The sequence below is a fragment of the Dermacentor andersoni genome, chromosome 1 (assembly GCF_023375885.2).
Source record: "Dermacentor andersoni chromosome 1, qqDerAnde1_hic_scaffold, whole genome shotgun sequence".
Classification (NCBI taxonomy): domain Eukaryota; kingdom Metazoa; phylum Arthropoda; class Arachnida; order Ixodida; family Ixodidae; genus Dermacentor; species Dermacentor andersoni.
Genome location: NC_092814.1, coordinates 340,640,907 through 340,658,740, shown reverse-complemented (window position 1 = coordinate 340,658,740; position 17,834 = coordinate 340,640,907). Strand labels below are relative to the sequence as shown.

At 45.5% G+C, this 17,834-nt stretch overlaps 1 long non-coding RNA gene across 1 annotated transcript; it reads right to left on the bottom strand.

Annotated features, from left to right (window-relative positions):
- Positions 1-557: 557 nt before the first annotated feature.
- LOC126516761 (uncharacterized) lies at positions 558-15,924 on the bottom strand. The gene is made up of 2 exons (XR_008609466.1): positions 14,770-15,924; positions 558-903 (listed from the first exon to the last, which is right to left on the bottom strand). It is a non-coding gene; the product is annotated as an uncharacterized lncRNA (long non-coding RNA).
- Between the last annotated feature and the right edge of the window lie 1,910 nt (positions 15,925-17,834).

Sequence of the window (17,834 nt, the reverse complement as noted above, 5' to 3'; positions counted from 1 at the left end):
CATTCTCCTTTTCACCACATGTGCTTCATGGCAATCTCTTTCATCTTTCCATCCCTTCTCCTTTCCCATGCTGTTGGCCAACGTGCAGGTGTCATCTATGCGCTAGACAGTTACGATGTGGTCAGCAGGCTTTGGATTTCTCTGTCAACCAATTTCTCTCTTTGCTTTTGTGATCAAGTCTGCCTGACCCTTAGATTACTGTATACAATGAAAACAAAGCCTTTTTTTTTTCATGAAATGGGCAAGCACTTGCAAAGGATCTTCCAGTAAAGTTTTTCGTTCCTGCAATCACACTGAACATGCACGTCCATCATAATTTTTATGTATCTAAAACGCACCGCCAGAAAGAGTAACAAAAAGCAGCTATATTTTCAGATAACACTTGTGGCTAAGAAAGCAAACCAAGACCAATTATGGATGGTCTCCATTTTTTTTTTTTCAACATGCAAGGAACATTGTGCACACACCTCTCAAGCATAAAGGCAGCACGTATGAGCCATGATGCCTCAATGGCTCCCATGTCTGATCACCCAAAAGAAGGCAGGCCAAACATAAAATTTGTTTTTTGGAAATTCCGTTTATTATAGCTAAAATTTTATCTTGAAAACACAAAAAGTAGTCTTCATTTCAAGACTGTGCAACCTCTGGCTGTATTTTGCAGAGCATGAAAACATGAAAATATACTAAATTGAAATGGCAACAGCAAAGAAACACTGGCTTCCATCTTCTGGAATGCAGAAGAGAGTGACACTGTACATGGTAATCCAAAGTATGGACCCAACTTGGTCGTAGCATACATGCTCTGTGCTGATGTAACTTCAATTAGAACTGAAGTGTGGCATCCACTACTCGCCTGTGTCGTCAACGGCCATTTCATGTTGCCACACATTCTTTATCCGCTACCTGAAAAGATTACATTACACCATGAAGATGACAAAGCTCACATGCATTAAAGGAAAATTGGTTGGCTATCTTGTCTCCCATACAACTCTGCCAAATACCTGCAATTAGTGTAAGTATGCTAGTTCCTTGCACTGTTTCCCATAACATCTTTGTTGAAGGTACTGGGTAACAATATCTCAATCACTTCACAAACTGTGGAGATTATTGTTAATTTTTAAAGCGAACAGCTTTATTTGCCTCTCGACAGCACATGGCATAATTTGTTTAATGTAAAAGGTTGAAGCAATTCATCGGCATGTGCTTCACCATGTGCCTTGCAAAGATTCCTCATTAACAAATATACTGTTTCGAGAGTTTTCATTTCAGTTTGATGACACAATGAAAAGAGACAGGAGGGAAGCTATGAAGCTGCTTGTCTCTCCACACCAAAAGCCAGCACCTATAGACTCTGCTAAAGATGTACTTCTCAAAATCTGGCTACTCCTTGACCAATCTGTGCAAAAATTTTAAATACGTGAGTCAGAAGTTATGTCAACCAGGCTGCTGCCACTCAAAGGGCAAAGCTCCTTGAAACAGCAAAGCTCAAAAAAGAAGGAAAGAAGAGCACCTGTGAATGTTTCATGCTTTATAATGTAGAATAAAGATTTCACCAACGCCAGGAATGCCACGCATCAGTGCCAGCGGGAACATCGTCTTGAGAATGGCTCCTTGATTTGGATTACATATTTCGACTAACAATTCTGCTGTATTGATTTACAGGTTGTATTTATGAAATCAGCAGCAATTCTGCTCGTACAGTTTGAGAAATACGCCAAAATTGATGCATGGTTCTTTCACATAAGAATTTGAAGGATAAATTCTAGGAAGCGTTACAAAGGCAGAAACAGTGTTCGAAGGTGTCAGAATGAGGGTCATGAAATGAGGTCCTTGACTAACTGAACAGTGCCGCTGCTGCAGACATTTTAAGCATGAAATGCTTTTAGCTCCTGTTGTCAGCCACCTTCAATGAACCAAAAGCCAGAGCCATTATCCTGGCACTCAAACCAACTCATCCGGGCAAACAGTCAAGACTGCAATACATATGCTAGTTACTTCCCAAACATGTTACAAAAAATATTGCTTCTGAGTTCTAAATATTTGCTCACAATATCACTCAAGCTGTAACTTCTAGTACGCTGAAGTTTTATTTGTCACTTCTAATAGCGACGTTCAGAGGCAGATACAAGGCACTGTACACTTGATTGTCATTTTTTGGCACTGAGACACAGTTGCTTGTGCTCTTTTCAATGCCAGCAGTCCGCGAGGTCCACGGCACATATGGTGGACCGAGACGAGACTTGCAATGGGGTTCTGTCTTTGACAGGAAACTTGCTTCCATATGGACCAGTGTACAGTTGCGTGATGCAGTGGGGTGGGGTGTGCCATTGCGAATGTGCGCTACACCCATTTTAAGATTGTGGCTAGTACCACCTACAATCAATCTGCTTTGTCGGCAGCCATTTCATGCTTACATCTACTCTCGATTACAGGAGAGCCAGTATTTTTTAGTGTCACCAGAACAGCCTGAAAATGCTCATACAAAATTCTCCAAAGAGTGCAAGCGCTTCCGAGCTTTTTTAGTCTGTACATTCCAGCTATCTGTCTGTACATTCCAGCTATCTGAAATGAATCCAAGAAAGTAGTGGATGTTAAGGATATGATCATAGAGCTATGGCATATTACTTCGAGGTAGATGAAGTGGTACACGAAGGTGTCCTGTGTATTCTATTTCAGTGATAACATCATAGTGAACTGTTGGATAGTGTTCAGGAGAGATGCCGCGCCAGTGCATCAAGTGCAATCAAAACGTGGCTTTGCTGTTGTTCAAAGCAGATATTGCATTCGCCCTACAGTAGAAAGGAAACGAAGCAACACCTTCAAAAACGCAGTCCCCAAACAGTGAAAAAAAAAAAAGGTTGGAGGACACTTAAGCTGCGCCTTTAAGAGTGGAACACGATAGCATTAAAAGAGCCCTGGCTGCTTCTCACGCTTCCGGGCAGCTGCAGCTTATGCTTCTGTAATGTTTTCCTGGAAATGCTGGTGGCAAACGCTATGCACGAAGGCGAGCTTTCTGGGGCGCGCCACTCCTAAGACAGACCTGAAATGGCAGCTGGGAAAGGGGTTTGTGTTTGAGTTTCCGCAGAACAGAATTATGTTTTCTCGCATATTCAAATTACAATCCAACACTATCATGTCTCAAAGTTGTGTGCAAGTCACACTTTATGAATTTTTGACACATCCTACTTTGAGAATTTTAATTAGTTCAGTAACGCCTATATGCCCCGTGGAGGGCCTGTATGAATCGGGATGCATGGTTCGGGATTAATTTTCTCATATGGAAAAGGTCGCCAACACCACTGCTGGATTTTCAGCAACACGGGGCCCTGAACGCTATGGCTGGTAATACTATTGTGAATCAGTTCCAGGCCAACAGCACATGTGCCATGCACAAAAAAAAAAAAAAAAATGCAAATGCACGTGGGCACTTCCGAAACATTTTTTTACAATAAAGGCAGAGGAAAAACCTTCGCTGCTAAGGCATCAGATGAGTAATGTGTAAAACACGCAATATAAAGCTTAATTGTACACCCGACAACGACTACATTGTAATGTAGATTGGAGACAGAGTCTTGTAAAATATACACTTCTCTTTAATGGCGGGCCAGAACAAGAGCGTGCAGCTTACGCACTTCATCCGTTTTTAGTGGCACCGACCTTTGCGCGCGCCGTCCTGCGGTGCGGGAGCCCCACATCTTTGTGTCAATTGCCTCCCATGAGAAGAGCGACCGTCTCGGTTGCGTCAAAAAGTTCTTTCAGCTACATAAGAAATGGAGCTCCTCAGGTGCATCTCAGCATGAACAGCTTCAGCGGGAGGACGACGACGGAGTGAACTGGGGTCAGAACTGCAGGGGACCACTTCGTAGGTCACGTCACTGAGGCGGCGTGTAACCTTGTAGGGACCAAAATACTGGCGGATCAACTTTTCTGAGAGTCCACAGTGGCGGACGGGCGATCAGACCCACACGCAGCCGCCGGTATTGCAATGGATGTCGCGTCGACCCTGGTTGTATCGAAGGGTGGCAGTATGCTGTTGGCTCCGGATACGATGCCAAGCAAGCTGGCGTGCCTCTTCGGCTCTTTGTACGAACTCTTCTACGTGTTCGCTGGTCGGGCTATTATCAGCCATAGGTAGCATGGCGTCAAGTGTTGACCTGACGTGGCGCCCATATACAAGTTCGAACAGCGTAAACTGTGTAGTCTCCTGTACAGCAGCGTTATACCCGAAATTCACATAGGGTAAGATTGCGTCCCACGTCTTGTGCTCTCGTCGACATACGTGGAGAGCATATCAGCCAGTGTTCTGTTCAGACGTTCCATTAATCCATTGGTTTGAGGGTGATATGCAGTGTTCTTGCGGTGAGAGCTATGCATCAGCTGGAGAACATCCTGCATAAGTTCCACTGTAAATGCTGTACCGCAGTCAGTGATGAAAACAGACGGTGCACCATGTCGTAGGACGATGTGGCGTGCAAAGAACTTGGCCACTTCATATAAAATTACTTGCGAAATAGCTTCGGTTTCGGCGTACCAGGTTAAGTAGTCGGTAGCGACGACTATCCATGTGTTGCGCGAAGAGGTCACTGGGAATGGCCCAAGTAGATCCATTCCTATTTGTTGGAACGGTGCTTGAGGAAGGTCCACAGGATGGAGAAAGCCAGTCGGTTTAACAGGTGCTTTCTTGCGGCGCTGACAATCATGGCAGGTCTTCATGTACCGTTGCACAGAAGAATAAAGCCGGGGCCAGTAATACTTCTGTCGTATCCTTGCCTAAAGTCTTGGCGAATCCCAGGTGTCCCGCGCATGGCTCATGATGGCAGGCTCGCAAAATGTCGTGGCGTTGCGCCGATGGCACGACAAGGAAGTACGTATTGGGGCCGCTTCCGCCATTTTTCCTGTAAAGGACGTTGTTGTGCAAGTAGTATGATGATAAGCCGCGCATGAGCAAGCAGGGTAAAACACCTTCAACTCCTTGGAGGTGTTCGATCCGCGGCAGCAGCTCAGCGTCAGTGCGCTGGTGCTCAGCCATCTTTATGGCGTCGATAACTAATGCGGCGACAAATGGCAAGTCATGGTCAGGGTCCAATGAGGTCGTAGGGAGTGGTGCACAGGACAAACAGTCAGCGTCACTGTGCTTCCTGCCATATCGGTAGACAACTGTAATATCATACTCTTGTAAGCGAAGGCTCCAATGGGCTAGTTTGCCTGAAGGATCCTTGAGGTTGGCAAGCCAGCACAGGGCGTGGTTGATCGCTGACAGCGTTAAAAGGTCTACCGCACAAGTAGGGTCGGAATTTACCAATTGCCCACACAACCGCTAAGCATTCTTTTTCATGTGGTTGAGTAGTTTCTCTGCCTTGGTGAGACTGCGGCTTGCATAAGCAACGGGGCGTTGCGCACCAGCTTGCCACTGCACAAGCGCCGAGACTCGCATTGCTGGCATCAGTATGGATTTCAGTGTCAGCGTCTTCGTTGAAATGAGCAAGTATCGGGGCCTCTTGCAAACGCTTGCGCAATTCATTGAACGACTGCTGCTGCTCGTCCGCCCAAATGAAAGGCGCATCATCGCATGTAAGCCCTGTCAGAGGCTCAGCAATTCTTGAGAAGCCCTTGACAGAGCGCCCATAATATGCGCACAAACTAAGGAAGCGTTGGACAGCCTTCTTGTCTGTGGGTGGTGAAAACTCAGCAACGGCAGCTAACTTGTCGGGGTCTGGTCGGACGCCTTGAGGACCAACGACATGGCCAAAAAATTTGAGCTCTTGGAACTCGAAGTAGCATTTTTCAGGCTTGATCGTGAGGCCAGCAGTATGGATCGCAGTGAGGACACCCTCGAGTAATGCGAAATGTTCGTCAAACGTGCTCGAGAACACAATGACATCGTCCAAGTATACGAGGCAGGTTTGCCATTTCAGTTCAGCAAGCACGGTATCCATCGTCCGCTGAAAGGTGGCAGGTGCGGAACAGAGACCGAAAGGGAGAACTTTGAACTCGTAAAGCCCATCAGGTGTCACAACTGCTGTTTTTTCACGACCCTGTTCATCAACTTCGATTTGCCAATATCCTGATTTAAGATCCAACGAAGAAAAAAACTTGGCATGTTGTAGACTATCCAATGCGTCGTCAATGCGTGGCAATAAATAAACATCACGCTTGGTGACACGGTTCAACTTTCTGTAATCTCCACAGAAGCATAGTGTGTTGTCTTTCTTTCTAACACTACAGGGGAGGCCCACGGGCTGGTGGATGGCTGGATCACGTCGTCTTGGAGCATCTTTTTCACCTGATGCTTGATCGCTTCCCTTTCCACTGGAGACCCTCTGTAAGGATGCTGACGGACAGGACGTGCAGACTCGTCCGTAATAATGCGGTGCTTTGTGATGGACTTGCGCCGCACTTTGGATGACGTTGAAAAACAGTCCACAAATTCATTCGCGAGACTCAGTAGACGGTCTTTCTGATGGTCTGGCAGAGCGGCGTTAACGTGAATCCGTTCTTTTAGGCTGGGGAACCCAGATTGCTGAGACGATGCGGTTTCCAATGTGGCAATGTCAGTAACATTAGTGATTTCGTGAAGAAATGAGCTCAGTTCAGCCATGTCGTTCCTCGCGGTACATGCCGATACTCGTTGCTAAAGTTTGTTAGCAAAACAACTGAACATTTGTTTTGCACCTGAAGAAACCCTCTGGCTATACAAATGTGGTGCTCAAGAAGCAGGGGCATGTTTGCCTCAGCAATTCCTTCGGCGGCGTCCTCCATGTCGCATTGGACAAGGGTAAGCACGCTGCTCTTGGGTGGCAACATGATGTGATCGTCAGTTACGCGAAGCACGATGTCACGGTCGTTGTCATTACTGTTCACTATGGCTTGCGTAGTAGTGAAGCTGACTCTTAGACTCTTGCAGGTTGATAATGGCACCGTCTGCCTGAAGGAAATCCATGCCAAGTATAAGGTCCTTTGAAAATTCAGGAAGATTGACGAAGTCGCCGATGTATGTGAAGCCCCGAATGTTGACTCGTGCCGTGCACCGGACCATTGGAGTTATGAGATGCCCTCCTGCAGTACGAATCTGAGTTTCGGTCCATTGCGTTGAAACTTCGTTCAGTATACGCACGAGATTCTGGCTCATAACAGACGTGTCCGCACCCGTGTCGATTAACGCCATGACCTCGCGGTCATCTGTGGTAACTGGTACGTCGCAGGATACTGACACGGAACTACACTGCTTTCTCTGCCTCTAAATTACGTCATATAGCGGTCGTTGCAGTGGAGGATCTTCAGCGTTCGCAACATCAGCGACCTCACCTACGCAGGTCGCTGGACTCAGTTTTCCCGGGAGGCTGGGCTGAGTGAGTGACGTCTTGTTGCTCTCAGCTTGAATAGGGGCTGGAAGACCTGTTTCGGGCGGATGACGGTGACCGGGGTTCACGGAATCATGGGGCAAACGAGGTCCAGGCATCCGCGAGGTATGCTTCAATCTACAGGGCGCATTCACCATTGCGCGGGCACGGCGCATTCAGTGAAAATTCACGGAGCCCAGCTCGTTGGTAGGGACACGCTCTGTAGAGGTGATCGGCTTCACCGCAATGAAAACACAAGGGCCTTCGGTCTGCGGAGCGCCACACGTCGCTCTTGCGAGGTGGGTGTGTTTCAGCCATGAATGGCGTGCAACGAGGCGAGTGGCTTGTTCAACGGCGTGCACACCAAGAAGGTTCAGGACGTCGCTCACATCGCGAAAAATCGGGGACAACGAACTTCGTGCAGCTTCCGTATACGACATGCGAGGTTGTGGCTTCCGTACCTTGTGCTGTGGTGTCTCACTTCGCTCTGGGACTTGGACTGCCTGCCTGATTTCCTCCCGGACGACCTCAGCCAGAGCAGGTCACTGTACTGATGCTGGAGAAACCTGAAGCTTTTGAAGCTCTTCCCAAACGATAAGCCTAATGAGCTCCCACAAGGCATTGATATTGTCCAGGGATATAGCGAGAGAGTCACGCGATAGGGTCGACACGTCGCGGTTCTGCCTTGTTCGCCGCTGCAGTGCCTTTTCCATCGATACGGCTTCCGCGAGAAACTCTGCAACAATATTTGGTGGGTTGCGTATTAGGGCACCGAATAACTCTTGCTCGACACTGCGCATCAAATTCCTTTGCTTCTTTTCTTCCGGCATGGACGGATCCGTGCGTCGGAAAAGTCAGCACATATCTTTGAGAAACATTGCGACGCTTTCGTTCGACCTCTGTACTCTCGCCTGAATTGCAGATTCAGCTCGCTCCTTGCGATCGAGGCTGGCGTATGTGCCGATTAGCTGCCATCGGAATTCGTCCCATGTCGATAGGGCCCTGCCTCACGGTTCTCAAACTAGGTCCGTGCATAGTCCTTGAGGGCAAAGTAGGCGTTGCGTAGCTTGCGCTCTGTAGTCCAGCCGTTGAATTCTGCGACACGCTCAAAGTGATCGAGCCAGTCCTCTACATCCTCAAAGGTGTCCCCATGGAAGGACGTGGGGATTCGCGGCTGGTTCAGGACGACCTCGGTCGGGGCGGTCGAGAAAGAAGGTGGAACCAACGTATTCATCCATCCGACTTGATTGCGTAGAGGCTCGTGCTCAGGCGGCAGTCCTTGAAGTCGACAGCTTTCCGTACCTGCACAGGAGTCAGCTAGACCGGACTTTGTACTGGGCTTGTAGACGGTGTTCGATCTGGGAGTGGTAGCACGTACCCCTCACCTCCACCAGAAAAATGTAACGTAGATTGGAGACGGAGTCTTGCAAAATGTATGCTTCTCTTTAATAGCGGGGCAGAACAAGAGCGTGCAACTTATGCACTTCATCATCTTTCGTGGCGCCGACCTTTGCGCGCGCTGTTCTACAATGCAGGAGCCCCACACCTTTGTGTCAATATGCAAAAATTGCACGCAGAATTGACGTCGACTTGGGGTGAAGGTCGCTTTCCGAGTTCTGCCTGGTGTTGTCTACAGGCAACAAACGCACTGGTGAAGAAGCTTACACAAACATTTTTCGTTGTCCTTCACTGTCTTTAGTCTCTGTGTATTTTCTACATATCCACCAAACCTAAATGTTTTCCTTAGGGTTTTTCATGTTTCATCCCTAACAGTTAGTGCCCATTACAGTGCATGCCCATGTTAGTGCCCATGTTTGCATGCTTTTTTCTTCTACGCAAAGCACTTAAAGAAGAGCCATCCTGTCAGCCACCTAGGTCTACTCCTTTTGCTCAACTACATTTTTTAGCCCAATGATGAGAAAGAGTTCTCTAGCATACCTGAAGGTCGTGAAGAAGTAGAACAGTATTACCGGCTGCGTGAGATATTTGAAGACATACTAATGATTTTTTTTTTCAGACAAGATTCGAAACATGAGTTCCAAATTTATTAGCTTTCTTTTACCATTTTTTATAAGGCTATTGAGTAAAACCATCTTCATCCTCAATTACTGACTGAATTCATCTTTGATAGCAGCAACATTGTATCATATAGCGTGTGTTGATGTTGGGCAGTGCTTCCACAATAACAGCCTTTAGGGAGTTTTTATCTATGTGTAGCTGTTCGTTATTCTCCTTCCCAGTAACCCCCACCATACATAGTGGCATGCAGATTGAAGTATTTGGAATTAGGGATGCTACATCGAGGTTGATGTGGCTTCAGAAATTTACCACCGGACACTCGTGAGCCATGAAGATGTTGTGGAAGCAAATAAATTATATAGGGTGGTGCCTAATGACATTGTGCCCAAAAAGCTTTACTATGTCACCTGGGGCTGCTTGGCTAAGGCCATAATTGGCTTTTGAGGGTTCTCACTCGTATCACCCCCTACCTCCTGGAGGAACTCAACCACTTGAATGGCACCTTGCCACAGGCATCAGTTATTTCTTTTTGTCACAGATGATAATTAGACACGATTTCTCGTCTCACCCTGAAAACAATGTGGTTCGTGATATTTCGAGATGGTGGTGACCTCCAAGTTACAGTGGTCAGTGTGTAAGGCGACTAGCACAACATAAAGTTCCATCTCGTGCATCAGGCAGAATGCTGCTATTTCCAAATAAATTTGCTAAATAGGTCACAGAGGTGATGGTGAAGCTGAAGTCGAGTGCTTAGACAGATTGAGAATGTTAATGGTTGTGCAGATTCAAAGCCGCATCCTCAAATACTTTGCGCAGCTTGCATGACAATGTTGAAACTGGAGCCTGTGTCCTGTGCACTAATATTTCACTGTTTTGTATGGCTACCTTTATAGAAGACGAAAGCCAAACTTCTCCAGGTTTAAGACTGGTTTTACGACAGCTATGACAGAGCCAACTCCTTGGTGCACGTTTATGGTAGTGGTGATGAAGCCATCAGGAGCACTCCACACTTTTATGGATTACACAAAAACTGAACAAGCAAGCCCTATGAGCATCATATCCAATTCCTGCAGTAGAGCATACCCTTCAGATACTACGAGTCACAGCTTGGTGTATGAAAAATTGATGCCCAAATTCAGGGTTTTGGCAAATCCCTGAGAAATTACAGGAAGTTCTTGACCACCTATACAGCACCGTTCCGTTGGTTTCGCTATAACTGCTCATGCGATTTGGTATCTGGTGTGCCCCAGATCAAACACAATGATATATGAATGATATTCATCCAGAACTTATATGTGTTGCTTGCCATATGGTCGAGGTTATCAGTTGGTGCTCAACTAAACAGCAACAAAACGAACTCTGCAGTACATTTGAGGGCACCCACTGTGCAAGAGCTGCCATCCACAAAGAGAAATGTAAGTTTGGCATCGCAATAATATCCTACTTGGGGCACATGAACGAAAACAAGCTCAAAGCTGTCACAGACATGCCAAGACCATCCTCCAGAACTACTGCTGCTAATGGGCATGACCACCTATCTAGGTTTATTCGCTCCTAACGTGACAAACACTACAGCCATTGTCCAGCATGCTGTTTTCAAAGCATGGTTTGTCTGGAACCCACACAGGTTCCAGAATTCTCAAAATGGAAAGAAATACTTTCTTCAGATCCAGTGCTTGGCTGGTGCTCCTCAAAATGAGAGACCAGCTGCTAATCACAGCTGATGCTTTGTGCTGTGGTCTAGTTGCAGTGCTCAGCCAAAAGCAAGACAATGGGCAACATGTTACTAGATACCTGGTTTTTTTTTTTATTTACTCATACTGTTGGCCTGTCGGCCGTTACAGGGTGGGTCAAAGCAGCACTTCAACAATTAGTACAATACATGGTATTGAAATAATACATATAGCACAAAAATAAAACAAGTAAATAGCAGTATTTCGGCAATTAGTACAGTACATGAAGGCAGTACATGAATAGTGTTTTAATAGGTGAACATAAGTGAACAAAAAATATAGATAAGCAAAATATTCTACAGATACTCCTATTGATATGATTATAAATGCAGTGTTAATAAACGAGGTCATACACCCCCTCCCTCCAAAAAAATAGAGAAAAAGCACGTATACGTGCGTGAATCTTTCAATGTTGCTTTAAGTTTTTCTCAAATTCTTCCGCATTAATGCTTTCTCGCGTGGACACCGGTAATTCATTTCATTCTTTAATGGTTCTTGGAAAGAAGGAAAATGCGTAAGTGTTAATGTGCATCTGAGGTATTTGAAAAGTATTATATTTGCTTTTCCGTAGTGTTCTACCTTGTCGTGCTATCAAATATTGTTCGCTGTTGATGTTGAATGTGTTTTTAGTGAGAAGAAAAAAGAATTTTAACCTAGCTATGCGCCTGCGTTCCGCGAGCGTAGGCAAGTTCAGCAAACCGAGCATTTCGGAGACTGAATCTGTGCGAGCATAACGCGATAGAATAAACCTTGCTGCTCGTCGTTGAACTCTTTCCAGTCTCTCAATTAGCCCTGACTGATAAGGGTCCCAGATTATGCTGGCATATTCTAACGTGGGTCGAACGTACGTTAAATAAGCTGTTAGTTTTACTGACTGTGAGGCTAACTGCAATTTTCGTCGCAAGAACCAAAGCAATTTATTTTCATTTTCCATTTGTCACACCATTCTTCTATAGCCCTAACAGCGGCACTGAGTAATGTCTGATCTTCTGTGCTATTAATTTCTTTGTATAGTAAGCAATCATTGGCGAAAAGTCGCACCGTGATACCTTCGTCAATTGCAGAGGAAATGTCATTAATATAAACTAAAAATAGTACAGGACCTAACACAGACCCTTGTGGGACACCAGACGTTACGTTCAACGGCTTTGATTTAATGTGTTCCACTTCTACGTATTGGGTTCTGCCCCGGAGGTACGCGCTTATCCATTTTACTATTTTCGCGTTTATTCCCATATAAGTCAATTTCACAATCAATTCTGCATGTGCCACTCTGTCAAATGCTTTCGACAGATCAAGACAGATGGCATCTATCTGTTTCTTATTGTTTAATGTGCTGGCAAAGTCATGGATTGTTTCAAGAAGCTGTGTTGTTGTGGAAAGGCGCTGTCGGAATCCGTGTTGTTTGGGAAAAAATGAGTTCGCGTTTTCGATGTACGTGTAAATTGACTTCGCTACAACATGTTCTAGGAGCTTGCAGCAAACGCAGGTCAACGATATCGGACGATAATTTTCAATGATCTGCCTATCTCCAGATTTGTGCACAGGTATAACCTTTGCCGTAAGCCAGTCATCAGGGACTCTGCCTTCCGCAAGTGACGTGTCAAACACGTTGGCGGGCTAGTTGGTTAGAATCCATGGTAGAGTGTATAAGCGCGACTGGACGAGGACGAAGAAAGAAACAGATACACAGACACAGCACTTCACTTGCAACTATAGATTTTATTTTCGCACGCGTCGATAAATGTATACCGTGCGAGCGGAAACAAACGTAACAGCAAAAAAAGAACATTGAGCGGTACATTTCGTTGAGTGGTACATTTCACATAATCTCAGAAGAATAGCGGCGAAATCGGGAGTGGACGTGGTTTTCTCTGTCCCTGAGCGTCTACAGAAGCTGTGCAAACAGGTTAGCACAGAAAATAACAAAAGGCACTCATGTTCTACCCAACATCGCAAACAATTTGTAACCTGTACTCATAACGTTGTCTATGCCATCCCACTTTCATGCGGAAGTACGTACATTGGTCAAACCGGCAGATGCATCAACGAGAGATTAAAGGAGCATCAATACAACGTCACTAAGGTAATCTCGGGCCATTTGGGTATTCACTGCCGAGATTGTTCCTGCAAGCCCATGTTTGAAAGCACTTCCGTTCTGTATAAGGCTCATAGCAGGATGACGAGGGAGATTGTAGAGGCCTAAGAGATAGCAAAATTAGAGCAAAAGTGCGTAAGCAAGCCTTCGGTGTCACTATCGGAAAAGGAGATACGATTCCTTGGTCTGTCTTTGTGACGATTGTAGTACATGTTTTTTTTCTTTTTTTCCATTGTCTTGCACACGTGTCCGGTTCAACGAAATGTACCACTCGATGTTCTTTTTTTTGCTGTCACGTTTGTTTCCGCTCGCACGGTATATATTTATCGACGCGTGCGAAAATAAAATCTATAGTTGAAAGTGAAGCGCTGTGTCTGTGCACCTGTTTCTTTCTTCGTCCTCGTCCAGTCGCGCTTATACACTCTACCATGGTTACTAGATACGCCTCAAGATATTTAGCAGAGACAGAATGCCTGGCTATGCCCAGATATAGAAAGAAGTGCTTTCTTTCTTGCAAGCTCGAGATAAATTCTATAAATGGGGCAACAATCTGTTTCCCAATTTATAAAGTGTGCACATGATTGATGCATTATGAGGCATAATGTACATCTTAGGCAAAGGCTTTCCCGCAGCTGATACACTGTGAAGTTCTCATGTGAAGGAGAATAACAGGCACCACAAGGGCCTACCAAGATTGAAGGCTATGCATGCTGCCTCTCCCCACCTTCTTTACAAGAACTGAAGAAAGAACAAGTGCTAGATTAATGCTGCTGCCAACTTTGCATTTTCACTCGAAAGAGCTGGACAAGGTGTTGCAAACTCTGAAAGAATTCTGGCTTTACAAGGACAATGTAGTCCAAGACATGTTGATATTTTGGCAATAAAACCATCGCGCCCAAGAAGCTACAGGAGCTTACCCACCCAGCACTTCTCACTTGAAGGCCACTTTGGAATCAATAAATGCCTAGCAAGACGTCAAAGTACTGCATCATAAATACATACAAACAGCAAATGTCTTCAAGTCATGCCGTACATGCTAGCACCACAGGGCTAAGAGAAGGGTGACACGCCTGCAATTGGGATTCTGAGAAAAGCTGTTACAGAAGTTCACTATGGACATATTTTCTATTGGAGGGGTGTGGTGGCTCATCGTCACAAAATACTAGTAAGGGTATCCTGAGCTAGTACTGGCTAGTTGGACAGGACCTGTGGTTGCGACTTAATGCCTCTTTGTTTTCACAAGGCGTGCAATAGTGTAGTGGTCGTGAACCGCAACAAACTGTAGCTTGCAAAAGGGCGCAGCTCGCTGTTTGCACAATTCATAAGAATTCCAACAAATGACGTGCAGTCCACGCTACCAACAGCGCAATGGTCTCACAGAAGCCACCGTAAACTTATCCAAGAACTCCCTTGAGACGTCAGGTGATGCCTACAAGACACACGATTATAGACTGAGCCTTCTGAAAAATAGCTCCTCGCTAGTGCAAATGCTACTGCAGACAGCTTCTTTCCACAACTCCCGGACCGGAGGGAAATGAAAGTGCATCAGCAAAAGTGCTGGCAGAAACAGAAAACTTACTCTGATGTTGGGCATGGCATACAAGATCTACCCAATTTGTATCCAGACATTAATGTCCGAGTAGTTGACCTGGAAAATGCAGGCACACTTCAGCAGCCAGGAGATAAGCCCAGGTGATAGTGGATAGACACGGACAAAAAGACCAGTCATCTCTAACAGGACACAACGAGTGCCACTGCCTCTGGCTGCATAATCTAGGATTCGATGAAAGTTCGGCTGGTCAGGCATGGAAACGAAAAAAAAAAACGTGATCTAAGAAATAATAGTCACACGACTATTATTTGCCGAGCTTGCGCAGGAACATAGTCACAAGATTGACTGGGACAATGCCACTGTTGTTGCCAAAGAAAAGAACATGTCATCCCGGCGGCTGCTAGAATCGCTAATCGTTCAATTGACGTCAGCTACGATGAACCAGACACCAGGGACTATGCCTGCCATTTACGCATGTTCATTACGTCACATGCTGGCTACATAGGTGACGATGATTTCCTGTCCAACTCAGTGAACGAGGAACCCGTGTGTAGTTCCGAAACGTCGGGTTATACATGAGACTTGGTCAGTGACCGTGAACCCCCCTTCATGCCTCTGGCTAGGGGAGAAGAACACAAGCAGCCACACGACTGTAGCAAAGAGGTTCCGTTTTGTAGAGATCCTGGGCATCAACACCATAGAAGTGGACAATGCATAACACCAGCTAAGCAGTAAACAACATGACCCTTTTTATACAGGGAAGGATGTGCTACAAAGATGCTCGTACTACTGTAACGCTAATGTGCATGCTTGTAGAAAATGATCACAATAAAAAACTCACCTCTTGCCTTGTGCTCAATGTTGAGGCTACCATTCTGAATCACAATTACTTTATCCCACCTAGCTAACAGTTTGTCAAATCTCAACGAGGTTTTAATAGGAATCTTGTCTCGACTACCCGAAACGCCAGTCTGTGTAGTAGTGTTACACAGTGTTGGGTTCAAATCTGCCATAATCATGAATCCGAATGAACTTGCCCACATTTCAGTTATTCTGCAAAAGTATTTGGGATCACTTCGTTGCTTCTATATGCACTGAGGCAATCACAGCTGTGAAACACATTTAGGTCGTACTGAAGATGTCAAAGACCATGTAACATATGTGCTGAAAGGAGCAATGACAACTTACGACATTGACAGATGCCATTCAGATGAGCGTTGCTGTGTCAGTCGAAATTGCTGCTTTGACAATAGCTAAACTTGAGACAGAATACCATGAGGCAAAGTGAAAAGAGAACAAAGGTGCATTTTTCAGCTACATCACCTCATTGCTCCAATGCCCATGCATTTGATAATTCATTCATACAATGCGACGGCCTAGGCAAAGCCACGTTTGGATGACCCAATGTCTGCTTTTAAACATCACAAAATTCCACTTTTTCACGCACTAACGAACAACTGGCAGGTTTGAAGATTTACGAGTGTCAAGAAATATTGAAACTGTCATTCATGTGTTTACACTTTGTCTCATTATCTTCGTATGATCAAGTGTATGCTTGAAAGCGCAGACACCACTGCTGGCTTGCTAGCTAAACGCACTTTCAAGTGGCAGCTGGTGATAGAAATCTTCGAGCATTTGTCTATAAAAACGCTCGCGTAGATTTCGCGGTATGCTCAAGCGCTTTCAGTGCAACGCACTGCGTGACACCTGCCTGTCAGGCCGAGCAGGAGAGCGCCAAGGGACGAAACACCAAATTGTTCATTTGGCACTGTAAATACGTATGTCTCTATTATAGTGTGCCTGTATATACACTTCGACGACGGCAATGATGCCACCGCTTGCAACAGTCGGCCAATTTAAAGAACGTGTCGCAGCGTTCGCTTTCCATGTGTACAATCTAACACGGCGAGTCTCCTTTTTCATGCGGAAGCAGCCTTCTGGATCTAAAAACATTGATATCGCGAGCGCAACAGAACAAACGGGCGGTAGTGCGCATGAGTTTAAAATCGTAGTCCGCAAAATATGGGCTATAAATAACGGCTCAAACACGTTACAGATGGGTGTCAATTTAAAGCGTGCAGTGCATTTAAAGCGTACTTTCAGCGAGAACTTCAGGCGGCGTGAAAAATGATGCCTAAGCATGCATAAATTACACAAAAAAATTATGTACCTCCCAGATGAGTTGAAAGTGGTCGCGAACAGCTACCTTACCTGTCTATGTGAATGACAGGTGCAGCCTCTGAGCTTACGATCCCTATTCGGTATTGTATTGGGTACAAGAAAGAGTTATTACGCGGAAATATAAGGAACAGCAGGGGATAACCAAAAAAAGCTGAGATGTACCATTGAAGCTCCCATGCTACGCACACATCCAATCGACAAGAAGCCGCCATGGCACATTTTGACTACCGGAAATAGGTGGCGCTTACAGCCTTAGAATTAGAGTTGCATTAAAGAATGTTGAAACAGTTTTTCGTTTAAAATATTCTACGTGATGCTTATTTTCATTGCCAGTTTTCGTTTTCGTCCCTTGTCCAGAGAATCGCCAACAAAAAGAACAATTTACAAACTGTTTATTATCACGAATAGCAGCGAGAACCGAAATCGAAACCAGGGCGACGCGCTCGTTGCGGGTACAATTTTAATAACCTTGATCAATGCCTCGATGATAGTGCGCCGAAACCAGCACATGCGTACAAAGGCGATGGATGCTACATTCATGAGAACAATATCTCGACATCGGTCAATGCTGCATAACATAAGCTTGCAGCTGTAGTTTTCACACATTTTTTACACATGGTACGCTTCGGTTCTTTTACTCTGCGACACATTTCAAACTGTGCCACTACGCACATGCCAACATTTCGTCACAATTTCTTCAAAGCGGCATTTAGTTCATCGAGTACACCGACAAAACATGCGTGGAAACGCTTTCGAGCACCTGTCTCAGCAATCCCCGCCGCCCTCCGCCCCCCCCCCCCCTTTTTTTTTCTATACCGCCGCTAATTAATGCACGTATGAGTTAACCTCCACATACAAATCACTCGTGGCGTGTCCCTTATTCACTCCGAATTAAAAGTCGGTGCTGTAAA